A 15,680-nucleotide genomic window follows, 5' to 3' on the forward strand; every position below is an offset into this window, starting at 1 on the left:
GTTAGCATTTTTCAACTTCCACACGTCTTAGATTTAGTTCCAAAACAGGCAGTGACTACGGGGTGGCAAAACCACCTCCACCCCAGCTTGCCACTTGCTGTTTCTTTCTCACATGGGCTCTTGCTTGGAGCCCTGGGACGTGGTTCCTCAAAGCCATGGAGCCTGATGGCTCCTGACTAAATTGGAACCTTTGTTATATCAAAATATTTTGCGCCAAGAAAGTGCCAAGGGACATTCATCACCTGGGCACTTAAGCAACAACCAATACTGTGAGCACTGATTTATGGAGGTGTCATCATCCTAGGCACTGTGGATTGTGTGAACTTGATGGACTGATTCCAGGATGGGATGGGAGGTGGGGGACAGTTTAGTGAGCAGGAAGTAAATAATGCTCCCAGCGACTCATCCACTTTGTGCTGCAACCAAAGAGCTCTCTTAGGGAGAGAGCTTAGTAGACACAAACCTCATAGGTGCTCTGGGAATGGGTGTAGGATTAAAAAGTATTTCCAGGGGGCACCTGGGCAGCTCAGTGGTTGAGCATCTGCCTGGGCTCAGGTCGTGATCTCGAGGTCCCGGGATCAAGTCCCGCATCGGGCTCTCTGCAGGGACCCTGCTTCTCCTTTGTCTGTGTCTCTGCCTCTCGCTCTATCTGCGTCTCTCATGAATAAATAAATGAAATCTTTTAAAAAAAAGTATTTTCAGCATATCTATCTAAAATTTCACAAGCTGATAGGTCTAGAATCTACAAAAACTTAATCTCCAAAGAATCGAGTCAGAAATTTTACTAAATTAAAAGGAAGCTACTCAATTAACCATTTATTTTTTCATATGCATTCATTAGACAGATATTTATGATTGCCCACCATATCATGAGGCTCCAGAAAAGCATAAGGCATAATCCCGGTTCCCTGACAGTATCTGATCCAAGGGAGATGGGGGTAGCACCAGAAGGAGACAGTTATATTGTTGAATCGTGGGGCACAGAGCACATACTCTGTACGTTGGTAAAGCTTGGAAGGTTCACACAGCAAGCTTGTGCTTTTGAAGGATTTGCAAAGTTAGGAATGAACTGAATGAATGGAGCGGGCAGCGAGGCCATTCCAGAGGACTGAACACCGTAAATAGAGCCCCAGAAGTAGGAATGAGCTTGTGGAGCTCTAGGAAAGGAACCTGAGCAGACGTGTCCGGGAGGAACAGCCTTGGCAAACCTGGCAGGCCACATGGGACTTTGAAAGTGCAACAAAACGAACTGATTAATGACTCTGGGAGGGAAAATTTTAAGTTCTTCCTACTTTCTTGTCCACGCCTTTACATTCTGGCCTAATCTTATCTGATTGTTTGCAATGAACATGTGTTACTTTAACAATTGGAAAGACTGATGTTTTCTTTTTCTTTGTGTGTGTATGAGGAAATGCTAAAGTTAGCATTTGAACTTGATGGATCAGTAATCAAGGTAACCTGAAAACATTTTTATCCGAGAAGGGCATGACAGAAACCATCCTTCAGGAAGCAAGGCTGAGGAGAGACCTGGTTCCATGAGGCTGGGCATGAGGGTCTGGCAATAAGAGGAGTGGGAAATTATATGTATGTATACATATATATGTATTTTATATATGTATACAATATATATTATATATATGTAGACACACACACACACACACATATATATATATGTATTTTTAAAAGATTTTATTTATTTATTCATGAGAGGCACAGTGAGAGAGGCAGAAACATAGGCAGAGGGAGAAGCAGGCTCCCTACAGGGAGCCTGATGTCAAACTCGATCCCCAGGATCACGCCTTGAGCCAAAGGCAGATGTTCAACTGCTGAGCCATCCAGGTGTCCCAGAACTGCTTATATTTTTAAGACTACCAGTACTATCAGATATTTAAGAAATGAGATTTGAGAAGAAAACTGGCACAGCCACGAAAATGCTAACTGGGAATAAAGGTTTAGATGACTTTAATATCTTTCTTAATCTGTAGCCAACTTTTATAAGGAGCCTAGAATTCAGGGAAAGATCGTCTAGACGGGCCCTGTTACCTGACCCACTCAGTCTTCTAGTCTAGCCTGGTTGGCAGGTGTTCTTGACTTGAACCCCAGTGGGCTGAGGGATGACCTGGGAGAACAGAGAGTACTCTTCATGCCACTGCTCAAGGCATGGATATTGCTGCTTCTACTCGAGAATCAAGTTATAATGAAGAAAGTGGTCTTGAAATGAGCCCACCAAACCAGCCAGCGAGGCATTCCTGGGAGCCAGAGGCTGGGCTGAGGACTACTGAGTGTCTGAGGGCAGGATCATACTCCAAAGAGAACAGGGAGCACAGACAGGCTGCCAGGAACAGACACCAGAAGATGTCTGTCATTCACCAATAGCAGAGAAAGGAGTGGAAAACAAAGAATGCTGGGAAACCAGTGAAGTCTAGAATCAGAGACTTAGCCATGTCACCTCAAATCTTCAGATCAAAGAATTTTATGTCAACAATTTTAGAAACCATTAGAAAAACTTAAGATACAATGTTAAAAATTATTGTTTTTTTCTTTCAGAAAATATCTCACTATCCCTTATAATGCCCACATACACCCATTGGGAGGGTAGAGAGGGAGGGGACTACAGGGCAGCTAGGCAAGGGGGGCTTTTTCTCTTTCTGCTCATGAGCCTTGTGGAATGGGGAAGAGAGTAGAGAGTAATACGGAGGAGAAGGAAAGAAAAAAATGTATAAGAAATAAAAGGTGGGAGAAAAAAGGCCCCGGAGATTAAAAAAAAAAAAAAGAAAATTGGAGTTAAAGTGTGAAGTGAAGAAAGGAAGTACAGTTGACCCTTGAAAACATGGGGGTCAGGAGCACTGACCTCTCTACCCTATGCAGTTGAAAATTCACATATAACCTTTGACTCCTCCTGAAACTAAACTACTAAGAGCCTACTGTTGACCAGAAGCCTTACTGATAACATAGTCAATTAATACATATTTTGTATGTTTTATGTATATTACATACTATAGTCTTTCAATAAAATCATTTGTTTTTTAGAGAAAACAAAATGTTAACAAAATCATAAGGAAAATACATTTATAGTACTGTACTGTATTTATCAAAAAATATCCACACACAAAAAAAATATCCGTGTGTAGGGGCACCCAGCTGGCTCAGTTGGTGGAACGTGCAACTCTTGATGTTGAGGTTATGAATTTGAGCCCCACAATGGGTGTAGAAGTTAGGCAAAACTTTTAAAATCTTAAAAAAATAATATCCACATGTAAATGGACCCACATATTTCAAGGTCAGCAAGAACAGGGAAGGGTGAGTGGAACAGGAAGCACATGAGACCTTTAAAGAGGAATAAGTGGTGTTTTTACCATCTGAAAAGAAATCTATGCTTAGTTTAAAAAAATACAAAATAATGGGAAAAACCATCATTCCACCACCCAAACAGCATCACTAACACCGTATTGTTAGTGATCTCTTTTTCCAATCTCTTTTTCCAAGCATAAAGGTTTGGGGTTTTTTCTTTTCCTGTTTTAATTTACATATTTGTGATGGTGTTTCTTTTTCTAACTAGACATGATAAGTATTTTTCCATGTTACTGCAAACATACTTAACTACATAACATGAAAAAGCATGATAGTACTTTGAAGGGTAGGTTCTGGAGCTGGACTGTTTGAGTCCCTGTCTTCCCAGTCTGGTCTCAGCTCTAGCTTGGGCAAATCCTTCTCTGCGCCTCAGTTTTCTTATCCAAAAAAAGTAAAAAGTAAGGACCCTGCTTCATAGACTTGTTACGAAGATTAAATGTGTTAACAAATGTAAAATACTAAAAATGATATGTAGTGGTAGAAAACAAACACAAAATATTACTCTCCTCCTGTTCATTTCCCTGTTTCTGGTACTGCTGTTGTAAATAACCCTTCTATCCTTCATTGAACATTTGTATGTGCCCAGGCTTCTCCATTTATGATTATTTCTCAGTATAATTGCTAATTTAAATTATATGAATATTCTTTTTTTAAAGATTTTATTCATTTATTCATGAGAGACACAGAGAGAGAAAGAGGCAGAGACAGACAGAGGGAGAAGCAGGCTCCATGCAGGAAGCCTGAGGTGGGACTTGATCTCAGGACTTCAGGATTACGCCCTGGGCCAAAGGCAGGCGCTAAATTGCTGAGCCACCCAGGGATCCCGTATTTGAATATTCTTAAGGAAAGTGATACCTCAGGCCATATTGCCTTTCGAAAGGTTTTGCCAATTTGTTCTCCTAGCAGTATCCTTTGAGAGCATGTTGGTGGGGGTTTGGGAATTAAAGCTGTGTTGGTAGCTACATGTAGTCTTTAATTCTAAATTGATAATTCACATCATCTCTATAAAACGTGTTTAAGATTGAGAGGCCTAATGGAATTAAGTGTTTGGAATTGGGAACCAAAGAGCAGACTTTGGACAGTCACCCGTAGCCATCATTCCAGTCAGAGTCATTTAAAACATGCTTGGCAGCCATTTTGTTTTTATTAACCACGACCTTGTGAAAGTCAGATATGTGGTTCAGAAAAGCACTTGAGGCTGACAAAGTGCATACCTAGCTGCTTTGCAAAGCTCATCCAGGTTTTACAAAGCAGAACCTGGACCTGTTCTTGAAGATTTGAAGACAAGATTTGTTTTTGAAGGTTTGAAGACACATTTCTTTCCTTAGTTACTCTTTCTGACTCTGCACATCAGTTTGTCGGTGGCAGGGCGAGAGGTTTTATCTTGTTCTGCAGACAACTGATTTAGTAGGAAGCTCACAATGAAGGGAAATGTCCTAGTAAAGAATATCTGTGCCTTTCTAACAATAAGCCCGAAGTTACATATGGAAGAAAATACTGAAAAAAAAAAAAAAAAAAAAAAAGAAAATACTGCAAAATACTGTCTCTCAATTAGTAATCACAGGGGCTCAGTTTAGTAACCTATGTTGTGCCCAAGATCGCGAATCCGAGAAACCACCAAGGAGGCGACACCGATGCAAACACATGAGGGTTTATTTACAAGCTCGAGCCTGGGTCCAAGTATATCCAACGCGGGGGAGCAGGGACTTGGACCCCGAGCCTAAGAGGCTTAGCAACTTTATAGGGGCCTGTGGCCAATGGGATACGCAGAAAGTTGCACAGTCATGCTGGTCCACTCGCAGGTGGCCCATTGAATTACATTTTACCCTAAAGTATCCATTTGAACTGGCCTATCACTGAGCCAGATTTCCGGTTAGGGTGTGCCCTGGTCTTTGACTAGGGTGGGGCAGTGCCCTAAGCAATAAGCAGGTCAGCACAAGGCAGGTGCAGCACAAAATAGAGTCAGTCCTGCTCTGATTGTCCAGGGGTAGGGGATTTTGTTAAATTTCCTGGGTCCCACACTTATTCAAAGTGAGACTTGGTTCTCCGTTAAAACAAAGAAAGAAATATATAATAAATGTTCATTTGTTTGGTAAAGGTTCTTTCAAAGTTGAAAATAAAAAATATATTAACTTTATTACTCTAATAAGTAAAATAAGGCAATGGAAAACCTTATTTCACCACAGCTTACATTTGAATGTGAGCTATCATAACTAAAAAGAGTGCTCTATTTTTGTAAAAAATAATTTAATTAATCATTAAATTCAAGAGGAAAATGTATTAAATGAATCTTCAATTTCATAGTTCTAAGTTTGAGATTTCTTTTTCCTTATAAGCAAAAAGTTGAATCTTCACAGTAATGGATTAGTGAATTTTTACTCAAGTGTCATTGGGTCTCATATTTGCAAATTTTGAATTAGTGGAATCAAAATTCTGCATTGATGGTGTCTAAGGATAGAAAAGTTATGAGTTAATATCTAGAAAAAAAATAAATATTTGTAAAAGAAACTGAGTGATATTTCAGAATTGGATTGGGCCACTGAGCAAAAAGATGTTCCCCAAAGGTTCAGACAGGGGAAGGGAGAAAACTTCTATGAATGATAATTTGGAAGAATACAGAGATCCTATATGATGGAAGTGGGAGCTTTCTAAGCACCTTCTTCTGACTGTAGGAAGTTGCCTTGGTTAGGAACACAGTGGTAAACAAGGTGGACATAGTCACAGAGGCTATAAAACTTAGTCTGCAGAGGCAGACTTTGAAACAAGTGGCAACAGTTGAGAAAGATGTGCTGTGAGAGGGGAAGTACATGTTCCTATTGATACACATCTAGTTCTACATCCAGATGGAAGATGATGGGAATTAGCCAGATGAAAAGGAAAGAATGTTCCAGGCAGAAAGCCATGGCACATTCTAAGCCATGAATGTGAGGGAAGCTGACTTATCCAAAGAACTGAAAAGAAGTTCTGGAAGGAAGTGCTCAGAATGACCTTGTCATGAAGGATTTCATGAGCCATGTTAAGCTGTTTGGACTTTAGGTTTGAAGACCTAAGATGCCACTGAAGGGTTTTGAGCAGCAAAGCAACATCATATTTTGGCATTAGAAAGTTCATTTTAAATGCGGAGTGAAGTACAGGTTGGAGGCTAGAAGGTGGTGGCTGTGGTAGTGATATGAGTAGATGCTGAATGGTAGGCTGACCTGATGTAGATGAATGCTGAAGTTAACAGGTATTATTCACTGATGGGTGTGCAGGTTGAGAGAAGAGTCAAGAATGAATACCAGGCTTCTAGCTTGCCAGCTAGGTCCATGTGGTGCTGTTCTCTGAGATAAGGAACCCTGGCCAGAGTGAGAAGTTCAGGGTTGAAGATGTTGAGTTTGAAAAAGTGATGAGACATCCAAGTGAGGGTGTCAAGTAGGCATTTGGAAATATGAGCCTGAGGCTCTGAAGTTACACTCCAAGACCCACATAGGGTGGGCCCGGGAAAGAACTCTAAGGATCATCCACATTCCAGGGACAAGCAGAGTTAGAAGAGCCTGCAGTGGAGACTGAGAAGCAGCAGTCAGAGTCGTTGGAAGGTAATCAAGAATCAGGAACTGGGGGCCTTGAGAGTCTTTCTAGAAGAAGTGGTTAGGGTCATCAAATGCTACCAATAGATGAAATAAGAGTCAACAACTACCTGTCAGCTTTACTTATCAGGGGGTGGCTGGTGAATTTGGGAAGACTAGCTTCAATAGAGGGGTGAAGGCAGAAGGTAGTTTGCAGCAGGTGAAGGGTGGGTAGGAGGGAAGGGAAGGGAGAGCAGATTATAGACAGCATCTCTAGAGATTGAGCCATGAAGGGAAGCAGGAAGGATGGAAGCTGTAGGGGGTTTGAATTCAGGATGGTTTTGGGTTTCATTGTTTTAAGGAGGGTGCTTAAGGTATATTTAACTGTGAGACCAAAGACCTGCTAGGCAAGAACTATGAATTATATGAAAAGAAGGGATACAATAGATAGCAGCTTAATTTCTCCTGGGAGTTCCTTATTCCGTTGGCAAAGTTATGTAGGAGCTTCCTCTGAAGAGCTCACAAGAACTCTGCAGTTATCTTACATTATACAACTGGAAAGAAACATGGGAGAGAGACCGGGAATGGCTCTGAAGGGCAGAGGAAAGGGTAGGGACCTATGAGTAGGGATGGGGCAAAGCCCTAGACTTATAAGAGCTGAGAGCTGTGAACAGATTTCAATTCAGAAACCCTCAGGATTGCCAAGGTTCTTAGACATTAACACATCCAACCTTTCTTTTTTCACTTTGTATTTTGTGAATTGTATATATGTATTTTATATATATGTATTACATATATATGTTTTAGATATATATATATATATAATTCCACATTTTCCTTATCCATTCATCTGTTGATGACACTTAGGCTGCTTCCATATCTTGCCTATTGTAAATAATGCTACAATAAACATAAGAGTGCATATATCTTTTTGAATTGGTGCTTTCATTTTTGGGGGCTAAATACCCAGTAGTGGAATTATTGGATCATATGGTATTTCTTTTTAATTTTTTGAGGAAACTCCATACTGCTTTTCACAGCAGCTGCACTAGTTTGCATTCCCACCAACAGTGAATGAGGATTCTCTTTCTTTACATCCTCACCAACACCAACTCATCCTCATCAACTTATTTTGATTCTAGCCATTCTAACTGGTCTAAGGTTTTGATTTGCATTTTCCTGATGATGAGTGATGTTGAGCATCTTTTCATGTGTCTGTTGGCCATCTGTATGTCTTCTTCAAAAAAATGTCTATTCAGATCCTCTGCCCATTTTAAATTGAATTACTTGGGGTTTTTTTGGTATTGACTTCTGTAAGTTCGTTAATATTTTGTGTACCCTTTTATCAGATATGTCATTTGCAAATATCGTCTCCCATTCAGTAGGTTGTCTTTTTGTTTTGTTAATGGTTTCCTTTGCTGTGCAAAAGCTTTTTTATTTTGATGTAGTCCCAATAGCGTATTTTGCTTTTGTTTCCTTTACCTTCGGAGACGTATTTAGAAAAATGGTGCTATGGCCAATGTCAGAGAAATTACTGCCTGTGTTCTCCACTAGATTTTTATGGTTTCAGGTCTCAGGTTTAGGTCTTTTTAATCCATTTTGAGTTTTGATATACATGCTTTAGAGTTCTCTTTCTCTCCATGTATATAATTCAACATTGTATCTTGAATGTTATGAATATTTGAATATTACAAATACAAATTATATGTGTATTATAGATACAGTTTTTTTCTGAACCATCTAAGAATTCCTTATAGATGTGATACCTTTTCCCCTTAATACTTCAATGTGCATTTCATTACCCAAGAAGAAGGATATTTACTTAAATAATCACAGTACAATGATCAAAATCATATCTGACATTGGCACAAGACTATTATTTAATTGATACACCTTATTCAAATTTCACTAATTGTCCCAATAATATTCTATAGGCTATGTTTTTCCCAGTCCAAGCTCACACATTACATTCAGTTGTCATATCTCTTTAGTTTCCTTTCATCTGCAACATTTCCTCCTCCTTCCTTTGTCTTTCATGACACTGATGCTTTTGTAGAGTGTATTTATTTTGTAGAATATTTCTTAATTTGGGTTCATCTCGTATTTTCTCATGGTTAGATTCAGGCAATGCATTTTAGGGAGGAATTCCAGGGAGGTGATCCTTGTCTTTCTTAGTTATTCCGCCTTGGGAGGTTTGTCATATTATTAGTAACGTCAGCATTGACCACTTGATTGGGGTAGTGTCTGCCAAGTTTTGCCCTGTAAAATGATGATTCTCTACTTTGTAGTTTATCTTGTAGGCGATGCTTTGAAACTATTTAAATATTCTGTTGCTCCTGAAACATTCACTCTCTAGTTAACATCCATTGAAGATTCTTGCCTGAATTATGATTATGATGGTTGCAAAATAGTGATGTTCTAACTCTCTCATTACTTCTCTATTTATTTGTTCCTGTCACTCTACTACTGTAAGGAAGACCTCTCCCCACTCCGTGTAAAACCATATATTCACCATCAGGGTGGCCTCACAGGTGCTTTTAGAAATTAGTTCTCTCTAGCACTCTCTCCCATTCTCTCCCCATTTTTCCATCTCGTATTCCTCCCTTTGGGGTTTCCTTTAAATTATCTAACTTGCTGTAAAGCCGTAGAGGAAACAAATCTGAGCAAGATACGTGAAACCTGGTTGGCAGAGGACTGGAAGAGTCGCTGGCCTTCCTAGATGCCATGTAACATGAGATCTCTGTTAGGTATTTTGATTAATAGTTGTCTACCACAAAATGAACACTTATGTTTTTGTATAAATTTTAGTTTTTTAGTTTAACATGTCTCTTAGCTTTACAACTTACAGTTAGATAACATTTCCTTGTGCTTGTTAAGTACCACACTTTATCATTCAATTGATTTGAACAATTGAAAGCATAAATAATCTGGAGTCATTATATTCTCTTGTTAAATTAGCTGAATTGTGGCCAGCATCTGAAAATGGTTAGGGAAGCTAATTAACTCTTTCAGGTCCTTGGGGACCTATTGAGCACACTGTAATAGGGAAGACTTCACAGAGACCCTGAATCAATTATTATTGAGCAGGGCTGGAGTAAGCCTTGTTCTGAGTGTCATATTTCCTATGGGTTTAGACGCAGAAAACTCAGAGGTCCTAGAGGTGTATGTGCTTCATTATGTCCAATATCAGGAAGCCCAGGTGGCTCAGTGGTTTAGCGTCACCTTCAGTCCAAGGCCTGATCCTGGAGACCCAGGATCGAGTCCCATGTCGGGCTCCCTGCATGGAGCCTGCTTCTCCCTCTGCCTGTGTCTCTGCCTCTCTCTCTGTGTCTCTCATGAATAAATAAATAAAATCTTTTAAAAAAGGATTATAAAATAATAATAGCTGGCACTTAGTGAGTGCTTATTATGTGCCAGGCAGATTCCCAAGCACTTTACACAATTGATCTAATTAATTCATTTATTAGAGACACGTAAGTGTATATCCTCTCACATTTACCTGGTGCTGACATAGTTTGTGAGGAGTATCTATGTACACAACAGTCCTAAGCAGTAGGGTGAGTTCACCTTTCTCTGTCTGATTTATAAACCTGGCAGAGGGGCAGCATTTCCACGACCACCTAGCTGGAAAGTAAAGAATCAGGGTTTGGACTCAGAAAAGAACTCTTAGTGTTTGCCAATTAAACATAGTCCTTTGTTTTCTTTCCCCAGATTTTTAAATTATGGTAAAATGCACATAAAATTTCCCATTTTAAGGATACAGTTCAGTGATACAAATGAACTTCTGTTGTCACACACCCATCATCACTATCCATCTCCAAAACTCTTTTCATCTTGCAAAACCGAAACTCCATATCTATTCAACACAAACTCTCCATTCGTCTCTCTCCCCGCCCCCTGGCAACCACATTCTACTTTCTGTCTCTGTGAATTCAACCACTCTAGGTAACTGACTCTTTTTTTGTCTTTTTGTGATTGACTGATTTCACTTAGCATGGCATCCTCAAGGTGCATCCATGATGAAGTGAATGCCATCCATTCCTTCCTTTTTAGGGCTGAATAATATTTCCTTGTATGTATATACCACTTGGATTGCTTCCACATTTGGGCTATTCACAATAGTGAATAGTGCTGCTCTGGCCCTGGGTGTGCAAATAGCTCATTGAGCCTTGCTTCTAATTCTTTTGGGCATATACTCATAAGTGGAATTGACAGGTAATGTGGCAATTCTATTCTTAATTTTTTGAGAACTGACATATCGTTTTCCATAGTGTCTGCACTATTTGACATTTCCACCAATAACGCATAAGCATTCCAACTTCTTCACATCCTTGCCAGCATTTGCTGTTTTCTGGTTTCTTTGTGTTTTGTTTTGTTTTTGTTTTTTATAGTAGTCATCCAAATGAATGTAAGGCAGTATTTCATCCTGGTTCTGATCTGCATGTCTTTAATTAATGATGTTGAACACCTTTTTGTGTGCTTACTATTTGTACATCTTTTTTAGAGAAATGTCTATCCAAGTCCTTTGCCCATTTTAAAAAATAATTTTACATATTTATTTTTACTTTTGAAGATTTATACTTCTGGTATAAATCTGACAAATTGAGGTATAACTGACAAATAAAAATTGTGTGTATTCAAGGTGTACAATATGTGACTTGAGATACATATACATACACTGTAAAATGATTACCAGAATCAAGCTAATTAACATATATATCACCTCACACAGTTACCATTTGTGAGGGGAGGAGTATGTGGTGAGAATTCTTAAGACCCACTCTCTTTGGGATGCCTGGGTGGCTCAGCGGTTAAGTGTCTGCCTTCGGCTCAGGGCATGATCCTGGAGTTCTGGGTTGGAGTCCCATATTGGGCTCCCTGCATGGAGCCTGCTTCTTCTTCTACCTATGTCTCTGCCTCTCTCTCTCTCTCTCTCTCTCTCTCATAAATAAACAAAATCTTTAAAAAAAAAAAAAAAGATCTACTCTCTTAGCAAACTTCAGGTATACGAAACAAGATTATTAATTAAGTTATCAAGCTGTACGTTAGATCCCTAGAACTTACTCATCTTATAACTCTTTGAGCAATAATTTCCCATATCTCCCACCCAGTATTTCCTGAGGGCAATCACCCTTCTACGCTCTGCTTCTATGAGTTCGATTTTTTTCAATTCAATATATAAATGAAATCATATAGTATTTGTCTTTCTGTGTCTGGCTTATTTTGCTTAGCATAGTATCAGCCAGGTTCATCCATGTTTTCACAAATTTCCTTCTTTTTATGGCTGAATAATATTCCATTGTGTGTATGTATGTATCACACTTCTTTATCCATTCATTCACTAATCAACTCTCAGATTGTTTCCTAATCTTTCCTAGTGGGAATAATTCTGCAGTGAAGATGGGAGTACAGACATCTCTTTGCAAAGCTGATTTTGATTTCCTTTGGATTTACCAAGAAGTGGGATTCATGAATCATATAGTAGTCCTATTTTTAATTTTTGAGGGGACTCCATACTGTTTTCCACAGTGGCCACACCAGTTTACCTTCCTACCAACAGTGTATGAGGATCCCCTTTCTCCACACCCATACGAACATTTATAATTTCATGTCTTTCTGATAAGAGCCATCCTAACAGATATGTGATATCTCACTGTGGTTTTGCTTTGCATTTCTCTGATGGTTAGTGATGCTGAACACCTTTTCATATGCCTATCAGTTATTTGTATGTCTTCTTTAGAAAAATATCTATTCAGGTCCTGTGCTCATTTTTTAATCAGATTATTTGAGTTTTGCTATTGAGTTGTAGGAGTTCTTTATATAATTTGGATATTAATCCTTTATCAGATATATGGTTTACAAATATTTTCTCCCATTCCATAGATTGCCTTTTCATTTTATTGATTGTTTATTTTGCTGTGCAGAAGTTTTTTAGTTTGATGTAGTCCTATTTGTTTTTTTTGCTTTTGTTGTCTTTGCTTTTGGTATTAAATCCTAAAAAATTATAGACAAAACCAATGTCAGGTTGCTTAACACTTATGTTTTCTTCTAGGAGTTTTATGGTTTCAGGTTTTGGGATCAAGTCACTAATCTGGTTTGTGTTAATTTTTGTGCTTGATGTAAGATAGTGATCCAGTTTCATTTTTTTGTGTGAGGTTGTCCAGTTTCCCCAGCACCATTTATTGAAGAGCCTATCCTTTCCTCGTTGTATATTTTTGACATTTTTGTCAAAGATTATTTGACTCTACATGCATGGGTTTATTTCTGGGCTCTCTGTTCTGTTTCATTGGTCTATGTGTCTATTTGTATGACAGAACCATACTGTTTTGATTACAATATCTCTGTAACATTGTTTGAAATCAGGAAATATGATGCCTCCATATTTGTTCCTCTTTCTCAAGATTGCTTTGGTCTATTTGGGCTCATTTGTGGTTCCATATAAATTTTAGGATAGTTTTTTCTATTTCTTGAAAAATGCCATTTGAATTTTTAGCAAGGATTGCATTTAATATGTAGATGATTTGAGGTAGTATGGCCATTTTAACAATATTAATTCCTCCAATCCGTGGATACAGGACATCTTTCCATTTATTTGTATCTTCTTCCATCAATAGCTTCTAGTTTTTAGTATACAGATCTTTTATCTCCTTGGTTAAATTTATTTCTAAGTATTTGATTCTTTTTCATGCTACTATAAATGGGATTGATTTTTTAATGTTAATTTCATATCCTACAATTTTATTAAATTTATTAGTTCTAACAGTTTTTTTTTTTTGTAGAGTCTTTAGGGCTTTCTATATATAAGATCATGTCATCTGCAACAGAGACAATTTAACTTCTTCCTTTCCAATTTGAATGTTTTTGTTTTTGTTTCTCTTTCTTGCATAATTGCTCTGGCTAGGACTTCTAGTACTATGTTGAATAGAAGTGATAAGAGTTAGGCACTCTTGCTTTCTTCCTGATCTTAGAGGAAAATCCTTCAGCTTTTAATCATTGAGTATATTGTTACTTACAGGATTGTCATATATGGCTTTCATTGTGTTGAGGTAGAGTCTCTCTAACTCCAGTTTGTTGGGAGTTTTTATCGTGAAAGGATGTTGAATTTTGTCAAATGTTTTTTCTATATCTATTGAGATAATCATATGATTTCCATCCATCATTCTGTTAATGTTGTGTGTCAAATTGATTGATCTGCAGATGTTGAACCATCCTTGCAACCCGGGTATAAATCCCACTTGATTATTGTGTATTACCCTTTTAATATTGCTGAATTTGGTTTGCTAGTCTTTCATGAGAATTTTGCATCTATGTTCATCTGAGATATTGGTCTATAATTTTCTTTTCTTGTAGTGTCCGTATCTGGCTTTGGTATGAGGGTAATCCCAGTTTCATAAAATGAGTTTGGAAATATTTCTTCCTCTTCAATTTTTTAGGAGAGTTTGGGAAGGATTAGCATTAATTCTTAAAATGTTTGGTAGAATTTACTTATGAAACCATCTGGTCCCGTCTTTGTTGGAAGTTGTTGATTACTGCTTTCATCTCTTCACTCGTTATCGGTCTCTTTAGAAATTCTACTTCTTGGGCAGCCCTGGTGGCTCAGTGGTTTAGCAGCGCCTTTGGCCCAGGGCCTGATCCTGGAGTCCTGGGACTGTGTCCCATGTTGGGCTCCCTGCATGGAGCCTGCTTCTCCCTCTGCCTGTGTCTCTGCCTATCTATCTCTCATGAATAAATGAACAGGTAAAAAAAAAGAAAGAAAGAAATTCTACTTCTTCATGATTCACTCTCAGTAAGTTGTGTATTTCTAGGAAATTATTCACTTTTTCTACATTACCGAAATTGTTGGCATAATATTTTTTATAGTAGTCTTTTGTGATCTTTTGTATTTATGTGGTATGAGTTGTAATGTTTCCTTTCTCCTTTTTAATTTTTTATCTGAAGTCTCCCTTTTGTTTCTTGGTTAGCGCAACTAAAGGTTTGTTAATTTTGTTTATTTTTTTCAAAAGCCAGATCTTAATTTTGTTGATCTTTTTTTTTTTTTTATCCTTTCTATTGTCTCCATTTATTTCTGTTCTAATCTTTGTTATTTCCTTCTTCTGCTAATTTTGGGCTTACTTTGTTCTGTCTTTTCTAGTTCGTTGAGATGTAAAGTTAGATTTTGTGAGACTCTGCTTTTTTTGTACTGTAGCCATTAATCACTATAATCTTTCCTCTTAGAACTGTTTTTGCTGCCCCTCGTAAGTTTTGTTATTTTGTATTTTCATTTTTATTTGTCTAAAGATACTTTTTGATTTTTTAAATTTCTTCTTTGGCCTATTGGTTGTTCAGGAGTATGTTTTTCAATTTCCACACTTTTATGATTTTCCCAATTTTTCTACTATTAATTGATTTCTAGTTTCACATCACTGTGGTTGTAAAAGATACTTGATATGATTTCAATCCTCTTAAAGTTAAGATTTTTTGTGTGTTCTAGCATATGATCTATTCTAAAAAATGTCTATATACACTAGAGAAAAATGTATATCTGCTGTTGTTGGGGAGAATATTATAAATGTGCCTCTTATGTGCATTTGGTCATCTTTGAATTGGGGTTTTTGTTGTGGAAATTAAGGAGTGCTTTATATATTTGAGATGTTAGTCCTTTACCAGATTTTGCAAACATTTGTAAATACTTTCTTACATTCTGTGGGATGCATTTTTACTCTGTCAGTAGTGTCTTTCAATGCACAAGAGGTTTTCATTTTTATGAAGTCCAATTTGTCGATTTTTCCTTTTGTTATTTGTGCC

General features: G+C 37.9%; 1 protein-coding gene across 1 annotated transcript in view; it reads left to right on the top strand.

Moving 5' to 3' along the window:
* The window catches only part of GAD2 (glutamate decarboxylase 2), a 90,594-nt gene that overhangs the window by 25,789 nt on the left and 49,125 nt on the right, over positions 1-15,680 (top strand). The gene's annotated exons all lie outside the window — the stretch shown is intronic.

Source organism: Vulpes vulpes, chromosome 2 (assembly GCF_048418805.1).
Source record: "Vulpes vulpes isolate BD-2025 chromosome 2, VulVul3, whole genome shotgun sequence".
Classification (NCBI taxonomy): domain Eukaryota; kingdom Metazoa; phylum Chordata; class Mammalia; order Carnivora; family Canidae; genus Vulpes; species Vulpes vulpes.